The sequence below is a fragment of the Mercenaria mercenaria genome, chromosome 2 (genome assembly GCF_021730395.1).
Source record: "Mercenaria mercenaria strain notata chromosome 2, MADL_Memer_1, whole genome shotgun sequence".
Taxonomy (NCBI): domain Eukaryota; kingdom Metazoa; phylum Mollusca; class Bivalvia; order Venerida; family Veneridae; genus Mercenaria; species Mercenaria mercenaria.
In genome coordinates, this window is record NC_069362.1 from 21515357 (window position 1) to 21538766 (window position 23410).

The 23410-nt window shown below is 34.7% G+C and overlaps 1 pseudogene; it reads left to right on the forward strand.

Annotated features, from left to right (window-relative positions):
- Positions 1–595: 595 nt before the first annotated feature.
- The window catches only part of LOC123562020 (toll-like receptor 4), a 30576-nt pseudogene continuing 7761 nt past the window's right edge, over positions 596–23410 (forward strand).

The window sequence follows — 23410 nt, forward strand, 5'->3', positions numbered from 1 at the left end:
ATTTCATTACACCTAATGAACAGATGAGAGTGAGTCTGCTGTTTTATAGCTTGATTACTTGCTTTGCTTCCAATGGACATTTTCACAGATTTTATTAGGTCTAATTGGGTCTGCTAATGAGAGATAACAGTGCAGGCTTAAGCGGAATTCTGTAAACTGACTCCATAATCACAAACAACCGGACAATATAATAACCCTGAAATGTCGACTTTGAAATTATTTGATAATCATTTCTATGTTATGTTTATAAAAATGTTGACAAAATGCAAAATAATGAGAGATTTTCAAAACATGTTGTTTGCACGTGTAACATACTTCACTTAGTAAGAATTTGATATAAAACACACAGTTTAATACTAGCATATCGCATGTTACTAAAAAAAATAAGATCCTGGTTTTGCTCGTCAATGTAACAAACATAAAATACCTGACTGACTTTCCAGGACGTTAATTACTCCGGGTATTAGTTCTGCATTGCAGAAATAGTTGACCCCTTACTGAATTATTACTTCTAAGATCGAGAACTTTAAGACTACGACATTATGTGAGTCAAATCCCTTTTAATTCTTTATCTGTAATCAACAGGCAACTTTTATCAAGACGACTACAAGATACACTTTCAAACAACAGTGTCAAATTACATTGTAAAATTAACGATTTATGATTGTCATGCAAATACGTTTAAACATTACGTGTGTAGACACAATGCAAGTAGGAACGATTATTTTCGTTTTGGTCATATTTGTTGTTAGGTCCGATGCTTTTTCTTGTGGACCAAACGGGAAATGCCTATGTGATACTTTAAATCAGATGGACTGTTCAGAGACAAAATTATCAATATGGAAAATTTGTGGATTTGTAACCAATTCATCTACCTATAATATTACAATCCTACATCTTGAAGGGAACGGCTACCAATACATTCAGGAATTTGACTTACAAGGTTGTGATAAACTTCTTGAATTGTATCTAGGAAGAAATAAAATAACTTCTATAGAAAAAGACTCATTTTCGAACCTTAATCATCTCGAGAAACTTGATATTAGTGAAAACACTTTGGCTGTATATGATGACACAGTTCAACAAAATGTTACTTTTCCGCTTAAAGTTAAAACACTTAAACTGAATGGAAACTGGAAGGGAAATACAACTATTCATGCATCCTACCCGGATTTATCATATTTAAGAAATCTTGAAATATTGTACATGGATGGACTTAGAGATGAAGTAATTCCGGTAAACTATCGTAAGATTAAGATGTTGCAAACTGTTGTTCTCTCTGGGTTGAATGGACACTGCAATATATCATTTATCACAAATTTCACGCTTCAAAACCTTCCGCAAATAAGAACACTGAATATGTGTTCATGCAACATAGAAAATATACATGCTGGCGCTTTTGAAGACCTCTCAAACTTAGAAATTTTAGATTTATCTCAGAACTTAAACCTTAGATTTCGCATGTTGAGAAATATTTCATACAGCTTACAGTTTACTAAAATCAGGCTTTTAAACTTCTCTAAGGTACACAGTACATTTGGTCTGGGAACACAGCTTAGAATACGAGACCTGTGTTACTTTTGGAATACAACATTGACTGAAATTCTTCTGAGCAGTAATAGAATGGAATTAGTTGAAACAAATGCCCTAATACTAATACCAGAATCTTTAAAAATCATATGGGCAGAAGACAATAAGTTTACATTTGGACCATACTTACTGCAAATGGGATGTGGAACTAATGTGGAAGAATTTCACGGAAATTACCAACATTCCGCACACAAACCGATTTTATATGATAGAGAACCAAGTGGAAACTTCAAAGAAATGATGTATGATTATTCCGATTGTCCATATATAGAAAATAATTTTTTACGAAACATAAGCATTCGAAAAGGAAATTGCACCTACTTTAAAAATGACCATATTGAAATAAATGAAACTTTGCCAACAATCCCAGAGAAATTGAAAAGAGCGGAATTTGCACGAAGCAACTTGCAATATAGCATACCTCGTTTATTATTACTGCCGCAACAAAAATCAATAGAATATGTTGACTTTTCGGGCAACGTTCTTCATTCTTGGATAGGGCCTATTGGCCCATTTCTTAAATTAAAATATCTGAATTTATCTCGCAATTATTGCACACATATTGGATTAAACTTCTTTAACTACATTGCAGACGTTGAAGACCTCCACCTTCAAGAAAATTTCCTTGGATTAATTCTTTCAGATGAAAACCACAGACCTCCTATATTTGATAAATTAGTGAATGTGAAAGTTTTGAACTTGTCATCAAATATTATATCGTACCTACCACCAACGGTGTTTTCAAAACTGATCAAACTAGAGACGCTAGACCTTAGTGTTAACAACATAGAAACTTGGACAATTGATGTGAATACATTAAACAGTCTGCTACATTTAAATCTTAAGTTTAACTTTTTAAGTAGTCTTCCTTCTGCACTAAGAAAAAAACTGGAATCTAACACAAAACGACTAGGTATACAGTTCACACTTGACCTAAGAAACAATACATTTTCTACGAATTGTATTGACAAAGAATATTTAAGATGGATTGTCAAGCACAGAAATAGCATGCTTTACTTTAATGAATACATTTTTCACGATGGAACAGGCGCGACGCTTTCAGTTGACCAATTCATTAAAAAAGTAAATTACCTTGATAAGGAATGCCGTTCGTACACTCTAATAATAGATTTTTGTTCAATCGGAATTTCTGTATTTCTTGCAATTGTTGTCGGTGGCTTTCTCTATAGGAATAGGTGGAAGCTCAGATATCTCATGAGATTAACTAAACTCAAACATTTTGGATATATAAAATTGCACAATGGTCTAAATGAACCTGAGCAGTTTATGTATGACGCGTTTATATCTTACGCAAATGAAGATTTACGTTTCATTCTTGACAAGATTATTCCAAAACTAGAAGAAAACGAAATGAAGTTGTGTATCCACGATAGAGATTTTTTACCTGGAAACAATATTGCCGACAACATTCTAGAGGCTGTTAGAAAGAGTAGAAAGACTGTCGTTATTCTATCAAAGGAGTTTTTGAAAAGCAAATGGTGCTTATACGAGTTCAACATGGCAAGAATGGAAAGTATTTACTCACGAGAAGGAGATAATTGTCTTCTAGTTGTCATGTTTGAAAACGTCCCGACCGAAAATATGTCCACTGAGATGTTGCAATGGATTCAATCCAACACATATATAGAATATACCACGGAAGAAGAAGGTAACCTTCTTTTTTGGGAGAATCTCAAGGATGCCTTAAGTGAATGACTTTTGAAAATAGCTTCAATTCGTAGCTTTATAGCTGTTTGTAGTTTAAATATATTTACCTCGTAAGTTATAGTTATTGTTTGAGGAATAGATCTGCATTGTGTTTATAGACCTGTGAGGGATTTGTGAACCGAGCGAGCTTAGCGAGCGATTTTTACAAATCTCCTCACAGGTCTATAAACACTATGCAGACTTATTTCGAGAATGATAACTGACTAACCTACATGCTTCTTTTTTGATTAATGTATGATTAAAAACTAATGACAAAACCGACACAAAAAATATTGGCCAAAATTTCCAAAGAAGTTGAGAAGAGTGGAATTTGTTCAGTGTGACATGCAATATAGTCTAACAAGTTTTCCTATTTTCCACTACCAGTATATATGGAATATATGGACTTTTCGGGCAACATTCTTCATTCTTGGATAGGACCTATTGGCCCTTTCCCAAATTTGAAATATCTCAACTTATCTCGCAATTATTGTTCCCATGTTGGATTACAATTCTTCGATTTGGTTGGAAGTGTTGAAAATCTTCAGCTTCAAGAAAATTTTCTTGGATTAATTCTTTCCGATGAAAACAAGGGACCCTTTATTTTCAAAAAAAATGGTAAATGTTAAATGTTTGAATTTATCGTCAAATATCATATTGTACCTCCCACCATCGATATTTTCAACAATGTCCAAACTAGAGACCCTTGATCTGAGTGTTAACGATATCGAAACTTGGACAATTGATGTGAATACATTAAACAATCAAGTACATCTGAATATAAAATTCAATTATTTTCAAACGCTTCCTGCTGTACTAAGAAACAAACTGGAATCTAATAGCGAACGTCTTGGTGAGCAGTTTACAATTGACCTCAGAAACAATACATTCTCAATAAGTTGTAACGGAAAAGAATATTTAAAATGGATGGTAAAACACGGACATAATATGCTCCACTTCAAAGATTATATTTTTCACGATAAAACGGGTGCGGCGCTTTCAGTCGAACAATTTGTTAAAGAAGTTAAGACACCTTGATAACGAATGTCGATCGTATACTCTTATAATCATTTTTGTTCAATCGGAATTTCTGTATTTCTTGCAATTGTTGTCGGTGGCTTTCTCTACAGGAATAGGTGGAAGCTCAGATATCTCATGAGGTTAACTAAAATCAAACATTTTGGATATACAAAATTGCACAATGGTCTGAATAAGCCTAAAAATTGTATGTATGACGCGTTTATATCTTACGCAAATGAAGATTTACGTTTCATTCTTGACAAGATTATTCCAAAACTAGAAATAGAAACGAAACTGTGTATACATGATAGGGATTTTTTACCTGGAAACAATATTGCCGACAACATTCTAAAGGCTAAAAGAAATAGTAGAAATACTGTCGTTATTCTCTCAAAGGAGTTTTTGAAAAGCAAATGGTGCTTATACGAGTTCAACATGGCAAGAATGGAAAGTGTTTACTCACGGGAAGGAAATAATTGTCTTCTCGTTATCATGTTTGAAAATGTTCCGTCTGGAAATATGCCAACCGAGCTGTTGGATCGGATTCAATCAAATACATAATATAGAGTATACCACGGAAGAAGAAGGAGAAGTCATATTTTGGGAGAATCTGATGGAAGCCTACGTGAATAATTTACGTTTAAATCGTTTCACTTTGTTCAAAAGTCTTGCATTTGACATTTCCGTACAATTTTATTCTAGACAAATTTGCTATCTTAGAAATACCCTTTTAATAAATATAATGCAATAGACATATAAAGTATTTTACGACAGTGTTGTGCAGATACTGGTACATTAAATGTTTGATAGGTTAGTGTATATTATATGCAATAAAATTGTTTTTATATTACATTTGTTCAAAAGATATTACTAAAATACCCGTTATAAATTATTTATTATTTTTATTCAGCGTGTTTATTGGTTTGACGCAGAAAGGTTCACTTTTTGTCAAGTGTCATCTTTCTGAATTTCTTCTTTCTTTATTTCTTAGACAATGTGAAATTGACCAGTGTCTGAAAAGCAAGTCAACGTCAAAATATCATTGCACTGGTGTATTACCAATATATGTAATGGCTTTATTTGAGTATAACTATGAAAATGGTTTACTGGTCCTTTTTGTAAGCTCATACTTGCTGAATATATTTAAATAAAGATGTAATTAGAGCCAATTGAGTAAAACTGTTTCAATTAACATTATAGCAAATACTTAACAATGAAATAATAAACTGATCACAAAATCTGGTCCGTCTGATATTATTGTGATAGATTTTATGATACCACTGGCGATAAAGTTGTTTATTATTGTAATTAATACATCAATGTTGTTATCGTTAATGATATTTTTCTATACAGTCTAAATTTCAAGACAAAAACGTCGGTTTAGTAATTGGGGGAATTGCGCAGAATTACTTGTCTTATTTTATGCAAAAATATAAGAAAGGCATGTTAGCTGTTTTGATAAGGTAATATTTCTGACAATATTTATGTAAACATAATTGGTTTGTTTGTGTTTTGTTTGGTTTTAGATCATGCCGACAAAATTAAGACCATAATTGAGCCGTGCCATGAGAAAACCAACATAGCGGGTTTGCGACCAGCATGGATCCAGACCAGCCTGCGCATCCGCGCAGTCTGGTCAGGATCCATGCTGTTCGCTTTGAAAGCCTATTGGAATTAGAGAAACTGTTAGCGAACAGGATGGATCCTGACCAGACTGCGCGGATGCGCAGGCTGGTCTGGATCCATGCTGGTCGCAAAGCCACTATGTTGGTTTTTCCATGGCGCGGCTCATATGACAACTTTCCAGTTGATGTCTTCAAGTGCAAACATTATATCGGATACGAGTGTTTACTGGATAGAACCAATGACTGATTGCAGTTGGTCTTCCTCACTTGGAGAATCAGACTGAAACAAAGGGGGAGTTCTACAAAAAAAGCGATCTAAACCAAATATACACCAATGCTCTTGTAAAAAGGAGGAGGATTTATAAGCTTAAGTAAGCTTAAATTTCCTGTTTAATCTAAAGGGTTATTAAAAAAGGAGCCAGAGTGCTTATAAAGGAGCAGTTAGTTTGCACAGTAAATGTATATTGTTATGATAAAGGCCTGCGAGATCAAGAAATTTTTTTACGACATGCAAAACGTTATAAAAGATATTATCTACATGCGGAAGAAAATGCTATACTGGTCGAAACACTTCCTACATTCTGTTTTTCATGACAGATATATGATAAAAATCTACAAATATTTACATTCATATTTTGACTGATAATAGCATTTAAAAATCAAACAAATTATCCTCAACAAAAGTAACAAGATAATTCGTAAAATGAAAACTCAATAGTAAGAGCTATCAAGAAGTTTCTCATCAAATCTGTTTTAAACTGTTTTGGTTTTAAAACTGATGTAAGTCAGATATCAAATATCAATTTGGTTCGGAGTCACAATTACAGTTAGAACAAATGGCGACTTTCCTGTTTTGATGATGGAGGAAAACCCAAACATTTTCGCGTAACAGAGGAATACCATGGTTTCCGTCTCGAGAATTTACGAGCCTCTGATGGATGGGAATGAAAACAGGTTGCTCCCGCGCAGTATTTTGTCAAGGGCGGGCACTTGTTTAGATCCACCGACCATCCGTGAGCCAGCTTGGTTTCTAACATAGAAAATTCTACACCCTGAGCGACGTTTCGAACCCAAATCGCCGAGTGCAAGTGATTTGGAGCCGTCGACCTTAACAACTCGGCCGTAGAGACCACATAAATTTCATATAAATGTTTATAGAAATCGGAAAGCAAGTTCGCATAGTCATAGTCGAAACTAAACATTTTAAGTTTTGAAAATAATTAACAATTATTTTAGCATTGTATCAACTATTTCAAGCTTTTAAGTGCTTTTTTTCTTTTACGAAAATAATTATGTTGTCGAATTCTGTTTAACAAGGAAATATTTAATTTGCACAATGCGTATAATAACTTATCTCAAACAGAAACATGAAACATGAACAGGAAAAATTTGTTTTGAATACGGAAGATAAATGTGCTCTGAAACTATCAATTAGCAGTTGAAAACGAGCTGATATTCAAAAACATGTACTCGAGCGTGCGATCATACCACACACTTGATAATAAAAATTGATCGAAATATCATTATAGAGGCGACAAACCCATAAACTTGGATATATATATGGACTTAAAGAAGTGGAATAGAAATCTGAACCTAACGGTTTGGATCACATTGCTATACTGGTCAGAAGAAGTTAGTCCTTTTGAACGTTTCCAGTTTGAACTAACCATAAGATGCGTAAAGTTGCATAAAATGTTTATTAAGGCGATTTTTTACATTGAAACTATAGTGATAATCAGTTAAAAAAAACCGGCAGATTTCATTAAACGAAACCCGGCATCAATGTGTGTCTCGGTGTTTAAATCACAATTAAATAAAAACATACATACACTGTGGAACACTGAATTTGAATGTTCAAAGGCAAAACACCACTAAAGAGTTTTAAACCGGTCAGTTTATACGAACCTTCCCTATTTATTCTGAACTTGTTCAGACGTTAATGGACAGTGTAAATAAAGATAAACTCGCCAGATGTATGTTTGTTTTGTTTTGTTGGGTTTAACGTCACACCGACACAATTATAGGTCTTATGGCAACTTTCCAGCATTGATGGTGGAGGAAGACCCCAGGTGCTCCTCCGTGCATTATTTTAGCACGAGCGGGAACCTAGATAGAACCACGGACCTTCCGTAAGCCAGCTGGATGGCTTCCTCACATGAAGAATTCAACGTCCTGAGAGAGGCTCGAACCCACATCGATGAAGTGATTTGAAGTCAGCCACCTAAACCACTCGGCCGCGTAGGCCCCCGCCGATGTATACCTTACATACTCATAAGGTCTTAGGTCGCCCAATACGATATTAACGAAAATGTTGCAGGCTGAGTGTGCTTGTTCATGAACGGTAGTGGAAATACAAGCTACTGTCAACGTCCTCTAGCCACGGGTTGAGTAGAACTCTACATATACACATGTTTAAAGTATCAGAATATAATTTAGGGACACCAACACATGTATTCGGTGCACGTGGAATCTTCATTGATACACACAGTGCAATTCTAAGTTAAAATAATGATGTACCCTAACCGAGAAAACAATGGGCAGAACGAAACAAACTGGAATTTAGAGAGGGGATCAAAGGTTATGGAGCCTGCATATGACAGAAACTGCCAAAATACAAAATCAAAAAGCAGGCACCATATCCTAGGGGTGGTTAAACACTACCTAAAGCTATTAAAGCAAGAGTTTGGAACCACCCATGCTGAAATGTTCAAGCTGAAAAATTAAACAGCACACTGACAAAATATAAATGGCATGCTGAACGATCTGAAGAGTTCGTAATATAACAGTTCTGATTGAAGGTACGGGGAGACTTGTACGCCTTACATGCTTCTCACGATAAAGCATTCAGGTACAAAATTGTTTAGTAAGACCTCTTGAATGAAACTTAATAGTTTCCTATAAAAACATAATTTTGAAATGATTTCACTGTTTGTATGACAACCGTTGATTTTCTTACAGCATAGCATGACACAAATCACATAGTCTTGTTATTGTTCATGTTATTTATGACTAACTATTTTCACAATGAGGCCACCTGAATAAACCACATCTTCTGAAGACTCTTACGGCCGTGCAATAAATGTGGTGGGTCTATTGGTCCCAAAAAGCGCATTCAGCCCACTTGAAGAAAACTAGATCTTGTTCATCAGAAGCTTCTCTTTGGAGATCAGACCGCAACTGGTTTTTCGGCGACGCCGTCTAAATTCGTTTTCGTTACCTATGCCACGTGACTTCAGTTTGCAAATCAAACTACTTGATAACGCATTATAGATAATTTTATCAAAATGGAAGATTTATGCAACACTCTGCCTGATTGGACGAGAGTTTCAATTTCTTTCACTCTGTTGATTGTGCTACGTTGAGTGAAATGTAGACAAAGCGTTTATCCTAAACGACGCTTTCACAGTTTTAAAGCTAACTTTGGCTCAGTATATTTAGCAAGAATATTGATATCTCTCAAAATGATAAGTAAGTTTAATAAATACGATAAAACCTGTTCAAATACCAACATATATCAAATTAAAGAAAGAGCTGAATACGGTCTGCGTATCACATGAATAAGGGTGTGATAAGAGTCTTTTATGTAGAGAAGTGCTTTTTAAAAGATTTTCTTGTTACAATTGTCGTCTGTATATGAAAAGGTTTCTTGCTTTCGTGACTTATTCAGATTGCATATTAAAATGAGTACTTGTTTGCTTTGATATATTTGTTATAAATTATTTAACTGATTTATTATATCTGAATATTTTTCTTTAGTATGGTATGCAAATATTGAACTCAGTTGAAATCTGTTTTATTATATATATGCTATATAATGACTGAATCTCATTACACTGAAATGAAGGTACGCTGCATACAGTTTATCTATGTGATATGACTACGGTCAAACTTTGCTTATGAAACAGAAATATTGAAGTAATTACAATTGTATGTTCTGCTTGACCTTCACTTTTTTATAGGTGTGACGTCATTGTCCAAAGATTCATGAATAGCGAATATGCATTTGTTAAAGCGGGATCAGTTGGCCTATTTTAGAAATAAATAAAAATAATAAATAAAAAAATCCTTTAATTGATTTTTTCTCATGTATTCTAATCAAACTTGATTTGTAGCATCTTTATTAGGCCCGCAGCCAACTTTGTTCAGCTGGGACATTTAACCCCTTTTAGGGGCTGCTAGAACTAAAACTAGAAATGCCTTTATACAGCGTCTCATGAACAGCTTGGTGGATCTTTGTCATACTTGGTCTGGAGCATCATTATAAGGTCCTCTTCCAAATTTATTTATATAGGAACTTGGCCCCTATTAGGGACCACTATAGCTAAAAGTAGATATGCCTTTCTTCGCATTAACCACTAAAATATAATGGATTTTTATCAAATTCGATGTGTAACAATATCGCACGGTCTCCTGCTATTTTGTTACAAATGGGGATAGGGACCAATTTAGCTAAAAATATAAACACGTTTAATGACCTCTTCTCATGAACCGCTTCATGAATCTTCATCAAACTACTGCTGTAATTATTCGTCTAAGGATAAACGAAACAATTGCAACCCTACGAAACCTTTGCGAAAAATTAAAAGAGAACCATTTAAATTGTTAAAGTGCGGTGTTTAGTTTTGCAATTTGAAAAATGTTAGATGAAAGATGAATGTTAGATGAAAAATTCATAAACTTCTTTCCTCATCACAATTCGCCGACCATCATTTTTAAAGATATTTCTTGTTTTGAAATACGTCAGTGTCCACAATATCTGGCTGTAAAGGATAGATCCGAGACTTGCGGAAATCAGACTGCAGATTTTTAGGTTGAAGTGCAGCTGCGTATGGGATTGCATGCAATGGAGCAGGCGCTATCTATCAATCGCTCTACCGGTGCTCCTCTGAAATGTGTAACACTCTATGCTGTATATTTTAGCAAATGAACCAAAACAGCTAACGTCCATGAGCTGCAAGATATGTGATGTATGGGGATGTAACACATACAAAATAATGTTCTGTTCTATAGCCCAATCAATAACATGAGTTGAAATAAGCGAGCGATGACCATCATACAAGAGAAGAAGTGGGCGCTTTCCAATGGCAAACTTACAATATGAGTTTCTAGGTAGTGTTGAAATACCTCTCCATTTGACCAGCCATATTTCGAAACAGTTCTATATGCGCCAGGGGATGCACCTTCTATCAGTTCAGATATCATCTTCGCTCCTGAATATGAACAATACTTGGTAACAGACATACACAGAATGATTCAATACACTGGCTGTGCATAATGATTTGAAAAATGGTTCTGTACAGATATTTGCAAGCGACAGGTATCATTGAAAACAAGTGTAATAGAATAAATATAGTAGAAAAAAATAAATAAAGGTATTTTCATGAGCAGTACCCAGTATACAAACTTGCTAGCACATGGCTCCATAAGCCCGGATTTCTTTTGAAGAACATTCCTGCAAATACAAAGTGTGGTGGTATCTGTTGGCCTAATGCATTGCCACAACCAAAGATTGTCGTTGCGGTCGTGCTCTCAGCTGTTATAAGAGACGTTGTACAATCTATGGTACCAACAACATAAGAAGGTTTTGAAGTTTTCTGCACACCTTTCTCGTCGCCATTATAGATAGTCTCTGGGCAACTTTTCAGGTCATACATTTGTAATATCCTGTTAAGTGCATGAATTATGATTACCAATACTATCCCTTGATTTTGCTTTTACTCTTAAATCTGAATAGATTTGAAACGTTGGACCTTTAACTCCTACCTACCTTGAAAAGCATAAAACCATTTGTATGACAAACTCTGTAGCAATGTTTATAACTTCTGCCCTTGTATGGGTAGCCTACCTTAGCCATCTCTTTGATATGGTCGACCAATCGAGCTTCCTCGAGTTCACTGAGTAGGGATTAAGCCTGACTTGTAAGAAAAAAATATAAATTAGTTATTGGGAGATAAAGAACCAAAAACTTGAAGACTAAGTTACAGTAACATACAAAGAGAACAGGTATAATCATTTTCAAATTATATTTGTAGACATTCAGTTAAATAGCAAAAAGAAATGGTTATAATTTTGTTGTTTCTGACCCAACATGGCCAATAACACAATCCCTGAGGGTATGCATTGGTATGCTAAACACGTTTGATGCTTTACTGGCTGAAAGGTTTCCTTCAATAACACTTTCATATACCTTGGACAGAGCTGATAATGAATACTGTTTTTACTTCCTCGTAGCAGGTGGAAGACTACCATAAACCTGTATAGTAGGGAACCAAGAAATACACGGCTCAATTTTTGATACAGAAATTAAGGTAAATGAAGTCATTTGCAGTGATATTTTATAGTAAAAGCCTTTCACTTTAACAATTAATGCAAAGTTCATACGTAGTGCAACTGGATACCAAACCGCTGATGCCACTAAAATCAGCAATATGGAACATCCGCCAAACCCTTCACATCATACAACACACACAACATTTATGTTATTGTTTGCCTTGGCCTACGTTCATAATGTTAATAAAGCAGCTTATTAGCAAAAAAAAAAGAACAACAACAAAACACACACACACACACACACACACACACACACACACACACGCACACTTAGACCGGGTTTACGTATTTCTAATTTTCTATATGGATTATATGGATTATTTGGCTTACATTTTTATTGAACAAGAGGATGGTATCTAAATGTACCGATCATCCGCGTTATATATTATGAGACAATAATTTGAAACCATAGAAATTGGTGTGTGAAATTAGTAAAATAACGCCTGAAGTTAGGATTTAACTATTGTAAGAAGTTCGATGAATATTAACCCTGGACAAATATTTAGTTAAAATGCCACAGTTGTAAATATTTTACTAAACTCAACATTGCAAGAAAGAGGCGTCGGAAATCGATTTTTATATCTCATTTAATGACAACTGTAGAATAAATTAGTTAAATTGTTAAAGTGGTTAGGCTATTTTGAACAGTCTTCGTACACGCAATATAATATTTAAGGTACTGTACCATTTCTCATATCATTTCCGTGTAATGCACAGAAATTAACTGATTAGGAATTATGAATACAGACTATTCACAAACATGACATACCTTGATAAACTGCTAAAAAAGATCTTGTTATATTTCCAGTCATTAACGTCCTCAATATGTTTTAATTCGTTTACGATCGATTTTTTTTTAATTTCCGTGTATGTGTTATAAAAAAATCAGGTTCAAGACAGAGGGGAATTTAGTTTAATTTGTTTCTCATGTCATAGAGACATCCAAAAAAAGAACAAAGAAAAATATCAAACAGGGAATGCCACGCACCAAAAACGTAGCCTCCTCAAAACGAAACCCCCAGCACGCAGACGCGTGCACCACACACACACACACCCAAAAGCCAACACATAAGGACAAAACGAACAATACACACGCACACAAAGCCAACATATAAGACGAAACGAACAAACAAAGGAACACAGTGGGGCCGTTTTTTTGTTAGACTGTCTAAAGTAGCTTTATAACGTTACTTTAAACAGTCAAAGGTAAAATTCAATGATGCATTACATTGAAAGATAGAAAGACAAATGTCTATTTCAATAATTTTGATGATCTTAAGGTTTTGGTGACATTTCTAAGTACGGTTGCAAAAAAAAATAATAATTAATGGAACTTACGGTGTAGTCACCTTTAGCTAATATACTGGAAGTAGTGGTACAATATCATTTATCAGAATAATGTAGGAAAATGTCTGAATACAATATACGGAATCGAATATCACTTCATGAATAAATGCAAGCCCGAGAGTAAAGATATCAAAACGACAGCGTTAAGATAATATTTGATGTTACAAATGTAATAATTCTAAATAATGTCTCTTTCAAACTAATTTTAGGAAGATATAAAAACAAGCACACGGACCTTTACATTGTATTTTATCGTATTATAGTTGATTTACAACTGCGAGATGTTTGGAGTAAAATCTGAAATGTAGAAAATCATATTTGCGAAAACCTCATTAGAATTGTGTTGTTCTAATAGACCTCCAATATGAAAACTTGCGTGAGGTCCATTATTATCAAATCAGTCTAGCAAAAACTCGAGCACACGACCCCTTCCTTTAACTGCCGATTTGTCTAAGTACGTTCAAAAGTATTGAAAAGTCAAGGTTTAATCAAATTCTCTTTTGTAGAAAAAAAATTATCCGAACGTGCAGATCTACCTTAAGCGGGTGATTTTCCAAGCATAAAAATGACAGTTGATATTATGCATAATGGTTGGACAATAAAAAAAATAACCGAACGTGCAGAACTACCTTAAGCGGATGATTTTCTGAGCATAAAAATGACAGTTGATATTATGCGTAATGGTTGGACAATAAAACAAAAATAAAAATATCCGAACGTGCAGATCTACCATAAGCGGGTGATTTTCCGGGCATGAAAATGAAGGACTATATTATGCGTAATCGTTGGACAATAAAACAGTGTCATGGTATAAAATAAATCAAGCTAGCCGAAGCAATACATTCAAAATCAAGGCGATATAAAAAAATTGGAAACTGGGGTTTGTGGGCGTGGGGGCGGGGGGGGGGCGGTGTGGGGAGGGAAGGAGTTGGTTGTAGAAAGTAGGTCCCTAAGTTTTGGCGTTTATTTAAACTTCTGCAGGATAGAAATACTCGATGTCTTAAATTAAATTACAAATCCTAAATCCCGTAAATTTTGTTATAATAAATTAAAAAGATTAGTTTCCAGTCTCTCGAACATGATCTAACTGCTTTTAGAACTAAAAAAAAAAAACCCAAAGAAACAAGCAAATTCAGTGAATTAATTCCCCTGCCACCAAATAGTTTGTTTTTTTTGTGAATGTGGGGACTATATTTATTTTGAAAGATAGTAATTTCATTTCACAAGTTATGTTTAATAGATTTGTACCATGGTTTGTTGGTTCCTATTGTTCTATCTGTTACCAGATCAAGGGGAAAAAACTCTGCACCATGTGATCTATATTTGCATTGATTTTCATGAGAATCAATCAATAGATTACTTTGTTTTGTGGGACGTACGGATTTTAAAACAAGGGCAATAACTCTGGTTACTAAAGTGATACTGATAAAAGTTGCATCTGCGCCACTGCCCTGTAGTGATCTATATTTGTGTAACATTTCATGAAGATCCATAATTAGGCTATTTGGATACAATTCCGTATTTTTAACAAAATCAAGGTGAAAAAACTCCGCTTTTACTAAATAATAATTGTTTGAGATTTGGTAATTCTATGTAAAATATCTTTTGGGGGACTAATTTTCGTGGATTTCGTGGTTGAGTCAATCCACGAAATCTTATCGCAACGAACAAGAAAAATACCCATTCATTTTATGTTCAAAAATTGAAATCCACGATTCATTGCCGTTTTGACCAAAACCAGGAAATTTCATGCCCACGAAATAAAATGATTTTACCGTATATGCATTTCTTTCCAGGCTTAATTTTACCAAATCAAGAGGAAACATTCTGCTGGCCCGGGATGGGGTGGGGGTTAATACTACATGTGAACATATAATATGTGCTCTGTAATAATTATGTGAGGTTTGGGGATTCTAGCTAAAATAGTTTTTGAATTACAAGCAGATATAATTTCGGACAGACGGACGGACGAGTAACAGACCCCAAGCATTCTTGCGTACCAGAGGTTTACCTTGGTTCCCGTCTCACGAATTTCTGGATCTGAATGAACTCAGGTTCATCTCAAGCATTATTTTGTCACGGACAGGCATTTGGGTAGATCTACTGACCATCCGTGTTTGGTGGCTTCCTCACATAGAGAATTCTACACCCAGCTACCTTAATCACTCGGTCATAGGTGCTAAGTATATTTCATATAAATGTTTATAGATATCGAAAAATTTGTTTAAAATGTCATTGTCTAAACTCAACACTTTAAGTTTTGAAAAAAATTAATTTTTTTTAGCATTGTATCAACTATTTAAATATTTTAAGTGTTTTTTCTTTTGGGAAAATAATCATGTTGTCAAGTTCTATTTAACAGGGAAATACTTAATTAAATTGCACAATGCGTTAATAATAATAAACATGAAACAGAAACCTGACGCATGAACAGGAACAATTTGTTTTAAATAGGAAGATAAATGTGTTCTGAAACGATGTCAAATATTAGTTGAAAATGAGCTGATATTCAAGAACATGTACTCTAGCGCGCGATCATACCGTTCACCTGATAATAAAAAAGCTTGTAATATAATTTTAGAGGTGATAATCTCCAGTATAATAACTCATAAACCTGGAAATGTATAAATAACCTAAAGAAGTGTAGTAGAAACCTTAACATAACGGTTTGGATCACATTGGTAAACTGGTTTGGATAAATTAGTCCTTTCGAACGTTTCCGGTTTGGAGTGACCATCTTAGTTGCATCAAATGTTTCTTAGATACTTTTACATGGAAACTATAGTGATAATCAGTTAAAAAACGCATTTAGATAATTCTAAGAGAACTATTATTTGTTTGTTTTGGGTTTAACGCCGTTTTTCAACAGCATTTCAGTCATGTAACGGCGGGCAGTTAACCTAACCAGTGTTCCTGGATTTTGTACCAGTACAAACCTGTTCTCCGCAAGTAACTGTCAACTTCCCTACATGAATTAGAGGTGGAGGACTAATGATTTCAGACACAATGTCGTTTATCAAATAGTCACGGAGAACATACGCCCCGCCCGAGGATCGAACTCGCGGCCCCGCGATCTGTAGACCGACGCTCTACCTACTGAGCTAAGCGGGCGGGTTAAGAGAACTAGAACTATCAAAAACACTGCACTTTACAACAATGGTTTAAAAGTACTGATTTCACCAATTAACTCACCTATTTTTAGGAAATACAACATAAAAACATCTGCTAATGAGCACGTTAGGTTTCACTCAGTCTCAAAGTGCCATTCTAATAGGTGCATGTGTTGTCCTCATCTTAATACTAACTCGACAATGCGTTCTACTGTTAATAACAGAAATTTCAGTATAAATATTCATTCAAACATTTCATGAAATTCCTCTGATGTTATCTATGTTCTTACATGAAATGCCCATAATTGTGGTATACAGTATGTTGGGCAAACGAAAAGGCCTCTTAAAACCAGATTTCGGGAACATTGTTACAAAATTCGTAACATTAATAAATTTCGAAACTTCTTATACAATCATTTTCGTAAAACTGGACATTCGGTTAAAGATGTTTCTGTTCAAGGTGTTGAACAATTAAAGTATGATGTTAACATGACTTCTGGCTTCAAGACAAAACTCAGATATGTCTCTGAATTTAAATGGATTTTTCTACAAACACTCTTTCCATTAGGTTTAAATGATAACATTTATCAAAAGGGAAATATTTCGAAAGATTCCGGAACTGATATATTCTCTATCTATTCCCCAAGAAGACGCAATACTCGTTCTCATGGTGTCCGACGAAATGGGAATATCAAACGTAAACTTCGCAAAAGAATGAGTGTTGCTGATTGCCACATGATACTAAAACCTTCTGGTAGACATGCTATGCTATCGTGTTTAACCTCTTTACCTGTTTCTTTGTTGAGGCAAATTGATCAAGAAGCTGATAATATTTATATGCGTACAGTACATCCATTTTACGACACTGCTTCATTGATACAAACTTATACACAACATTTTCTTAGACCTCAAATTGATTCTGTATCCGATCATAAACGAAACTTTCTAAAATTATCTTTTATAAATAAAGGAATCAAGTTTATTGATTTACCTAGTATTTTGAGAGACCAATCTGTAGTTAACTCTATTCCTAAATATTTCAAGAATTCAGAAACACCTATTATCTGTTACAAATATAATAAACCAGTTAGAAACGTTTTATTTAATTACAATCAAATTGATTCGGATTTAGATATAGAACTTAATGTTCCAAATAGTTGTAACTGTAAAAAATCTAATTACTGTTACCAACTAGCTGGCCATGTCATAACGAGCAATTTTAAAATTGTTAAATGATAAAAGAATCAGAAATATTTTTTCCAAAGGTCCAAAATATAGAATTCCCTCGTCCATTAACTTTGAAAAATGTCTCTCTGAAATAACTCAGTCTATTGATCACTATATTACAAAATGGTGTCGGAAGGAAAATGCAGATCAGAACGCTCTCACTGAATGGAAAAAGAATATATTCATAATCATTAAAACTCAAGTTAAATTTTATGAATCAAATCCTTCCATATTACCTCCTAAACCCAAGTTTTCACTTCGAAGTTTAAAGACAGCTTTATCCAAGGCGCATACGAATTTTGTTTTCACTCCTGCAGACAAAGCTTCTATTATTATTATTATTATTATTATTATATGACGCATTTATTACAAAGAAGTATTACAAAATGAACTGAAACATACAAAAACTTACCAGTTATCACAGCTAGAGGAAACTATTGCAAAAAGTCATGCAAATCACTGTATAAATTTTAATGTCGCACTTGACGCGGTCAAATGAAGCTCCCTACTCTTTATTGGATCCCTAAACTTCACAAAACTCCATATAAAGCTAGATTCATTGCAAACTCAACCTTATGCACTACAAAAAAAATACATTTCTGTACTTTTGACTTCCTGTCTTACTACAATGAAAGACCACGTACAGAGGTATTGCTCCAAGGTTGATGAGAACTCGGGTGTTAATCTGTTTTGGTCCATCAAGAACTCTGGAGATGTTATCAAAAAGTTAAAAAAACAAACACTTCAAATGTTCGCTGATAAGTACTTATGATTTTTCTACTCTTTATACTAATTTACCACATAATCTTATTAAAGACAAACTAGTAGCTTTAATTGAGAAAACATTTGCGAGAGAAAACGTTAATTATCTGGCTTGCAATGAAACTAGAGCATTCTTTTCTAACAGTGTATTTAAGGGATACAATCTATGGAGTTGTGATCAGGTTTGTGAAGCTCTAACGTTTCTACTAGATAATATATTTATCGGCAATAAAACTTACAGACAAGTAATTGGTATCCGGATGGGAACCAACTGCGCCCCCCTCATTGCGGATTTATTCTTATACTGTTAAGAACGAGATTTCATGCTTAGTTTATCCACTGCGACACAATTTGAAATTATTGAAGCTTTTAATAGAATCTCAAGGTATCTTGATGATATTTTAAATATGGACAACCAATATTTTTTAGAAATGGTGAAATATATTTACCCTAAAGAGTTAAAGGTTAACAAGGCTAATACTTCAGATTTAGAAGCGTCATTTCTAGATCTAAATTTAAGAATTGTGAATAATAATCTAGAAACGAAAATATATAATAAAGGGACGATTTTAATTTTGAAATTGTCAACTTTCCCCATCTTGATGGAGATGTCCCTCGAGCATCATACGGTGTCTATATTTCATAGCTTATTCGTTTTGCAAGAGCTTGCTCAAAGATAGATGATTTTAATGACAGAAATCTTAATATCACCAAGAAATTGTTACAACAGGGTTACCGTTATCATAAGCTACAAAAAGCTTTTAGTAAATTTTACTACAGATCGTCTGATCTATTAGAAAAATACAATACGCCCCTTAAAACACTTTTAAAACTTGGACTTGCATTTCCACTACAGTCCATGAACAGGCTCAATCAAACCGAGCCTGCAACATTTTCGTTTTTGTTGTTTTGAGCGACCTGTGGAGTTTCCACTTTTTTATTTTACACACCCGGAATACTAAGGAGATGTAGTTTATAAAATTCGAAAAATTAAACATACCCCTTATTTTAATCAAATTTTTGTAAAATTGGTTAAAACGTTTATCGATAGAGGATACGATGCGAAAATCGTGAAGCACAGTGCATGTTTAGTGATTGACCCCTCTACAGTTAATTGCTACGCTTTCCTATTTGATGGTGCAATGACTAATAAAGTGTAGGACTCCATGATGCTTTTCTCCTAAATCCTACATAAAACGGACGTAGGGAGTTGATTTTTGTCTTACAGTTTTCTTAGTTGTGCCCTTAAAAGTTAGGTTCTTGTTGCTCTGACTTCAGACAAGTTGTTGAGTACATTGGTGTAATTGTACCTTAAATTTACCTTAATTTTATGTTTTGCTTTATTTATCTGTTACTTTTGCACTAATGTTAGAGCCTTTCTCAGTGGAGATTTTATTTACATTATGTTGTTTAACTTGTTGAAAATAGGTAAGTGCGAGTTTGGCATGCCCTAAACGCGTTTAAACCCCCTGTTTCCTTTATTTAGGTTACTGACCGTTCCAAGGCGGTGCCCCTATTTTCAACAGGTTGTTATGTCTGTCTTGTATTGTGTGTTGCATAAGTTTCTTGTTTGTTGTAAGCGTTTTTCCCCCGCCCCACTCCCACCTTTTGCCCTCTCCTTTCCCTTACATTTACGCTACTTTTTGCATCCCCTTCCCCTTTACTTTTAGTAAGTTTTCGTGGCTCGTCTTTGTTTTGGCAGCCGAATCCCAAGACGGTACTTGATTGTTCTTTCCTACTTGTGAGGTTGCGTGCGTTTGTAAGCTTGTGAGTCTATAACGGTGCCCTACTGTTTTCTTCAAATGAAGCTCCCTACTCTTTATTGGATCCCTAAACTTCACAAAACTCCATATAAAGCTAGATTCATTGCAAACTCAACCTTATGCACTACAAAAAAAAAACATTTCTGTACTTTTGACTTCCTGTCTTACTACAATGAAAGACCACGTACAGAGGTATTGCTCCAAGGTTGATGAGAACTCGGGTGTTAATCTGTTTTGGTCCATCAAGAACTCTGGAGATGTTATCAAAAAGTTAAAAAAACAAACACTTCAAATGTTCGCTGATAAGTACTTATGATTTTTCTACTCTTTATACTAATTTACCACATAATCTTATTAAAGACAAACTAGTAGCTTTAATTGAGAAAACATTTGCGAGAGAAAACGTTAATTATCTGGCTTGCAATGAAACTAGAGCATTCTTTTCTAACAGTGTATTTAAGGGATACAATCTATGGAGTTGTGATCAGGTTTGTGAAGCTCTAACGTTTCTACTAGATAATATATTTATCGGCAATAAAACTTACAGACAAGTAATTGGTATCCGGATGGGAACCAACTGCGCCCCCCTCATTGCGGATTTATTCTTATACTGTTAAGAACGAGATTTCATGCTTAGTTTATCCACTGCGACACAATTTGAAATTATTGAAGCTTTTAATAGAACCTCAAGGTATCTTGATGATATTTTAAATATGGACAACCAATATTTTTTAGAAATGGTGAAATATATTTACCCTAAAGAGTTAAAGGTTAACAAGGCTAATACTTCAGATTTAGAAGCGTCATTTCTAGATCTAAATTTAAGAATTGTGAATAATAATCTAGAAACGAAAATATATAATAAAAGGGACGATTTTAATTTTGAAATTGTCAACTTTCCCCATCTTGATGGAGATGTCCCTCGAGCATCATACGGTGTCTATATTTCATAGCTTATTCGTTTTGCAAGAGCTTGCTCAAAGATAGATGATTTTAATGACAGTAATCTTAATATCACCAAGAAATTGTTACAACAGGGTTACCGTTATCATAAGCTACAAAAAGCTTTTAGTAAATTTTACTACAGATCGTCTGATCTATTAGAAAAATACAATACGCCCCTTAAAACACTTTTAAAACTTGGACTTGCATTTCCACTACAGTCCATGAACAGGCTCAATCAAACCGAGCCTGCAACATTTTCGTTTTTGTTGTTTTGAGCGACCTGTGGAGTTTCCACTTTTTCTATTTTACACACCCGGAATACTAAGGAGATGTAGTTTATAAAATTCGAAAAATTAAACATACCCCTTATTTTAATCAAATTTTTGTAAAATTGGTTAAAACGTTTATCGATAGAGGATACGATGCGAAAATCGTGAAGCACAGTGCATGTTTAGTGATTGACCCCTCTACAGTTAATTGCTACGCTTTCCTATTTGATGGTGCAATGACTAATAAAGTGTAGGACTCCATGATGCTTTTCTCCTAAATCCTACATAAAACGGACGTAGGGAGTTGATTTTTGTCTTACAGTTTTCTTAGTTGTGCCCTTAAAAGTTAGGTTCTTGTTGCTCTGACTTCAGACAAGTTGTTGAGTACATTGGTGTAATTGTACCTTAAATTTACCTTAATTTTATGTTTTGCTTTATTTATCTGTTACTTTTGCACTAATGTTAGAGCCTTTCTCAGTGGAGATTTTATTTACATTATGTTGTTTAACTTGTTGAAAATAGGTAAGTGCGAGTTTGGCATGCCCTAAACGCGTTTAAACCCCCTGTTTCCTTTATTTAGGTTACTGACCGTTCCAAGGCGGTGCCCCTATTTTCAACAGGTTGTTATGTCTGTCTTGTATTGTGTGTTGCATAAGTTTTCTTGTTTGTTGTAAGCGTTTTTCCCCCGCCCCACTCCCACCTTTTGCCCTCTCCTTTCCCTTACATTTACGCTACTTTTTGCATCCCCTTCCCCTTTACTTTTAGTAAGTTTTCGTGGCTCGTCTTTGTTTTGGCAGCCGAATCCCAAGACGGTACTTGATTGTTCTTTCCTACTTGTGAGGTTGCGTGCGTTTGTAAGCTTGTGAGTCTATAACGGTGCCCTACTGTTTTCTTATGTGTTGCTTGTTCGTTTTTCTGTTATTCAGTTGATCGTCGTTGTATGTTTATCTTTGGTACATGAGTGTCTGCGCTATTGTGATTTACGTTTTAGTGCGACTGTTTTTAAAGAACATGTCATTCCCTTGTATATTCGTCCTTGTTCAACTTTCCCCTTCGGATTCCTCCCCCTGCCCCGACCCCATTTTGCCCCTTACCAATTCCTTCCCATTTATCAATTTTTAGCTTATATTAATGTGTACTTGTTGGATGTTTGAAGCAACCCGTCTGAAATATTTTTCCATTACAGCTTCTTTTTGTTGTGGGTCTGTAAATACGTGGCTCTGGGGCTGTGTTTTTGGTGCTCTGTGTTTCCGAGAAATCTACCCTTACCTATTATTTTTTGTTCAGAAGTTAATGGCCAGTGTAAATAAAGATAAAATCGCCAGATGTATACTTTACATACTCATTTGGTCTTAAGTCGCCCAACACGACATAAACGAAGATGTTGCAGACTCACTTTGATTGAGCCTTTTCATGAACGGTAGTGGAAATACAAGCAACTGTCCACGCCCTCTAGCCCTGGGTTGAGTAGAACTCTACATATATATATATATATATTAAACGATCTGAAGAGATCGAAATATAACAGCTCTAACTGAAGGTATGGGGAGACTTTTGATCGTAAATCCTTACATGCTTTTTACGATAAAGCCTTAAATGCGTCCCTCTTTTGACAATTTTTCAGAGGTACAAAATTGTTTAGTAGGATCTCTTGCATGAAATTAAACTTGTTCCTATAAAACACGCCTTTGAACTATATATGATTTCACTGTTTC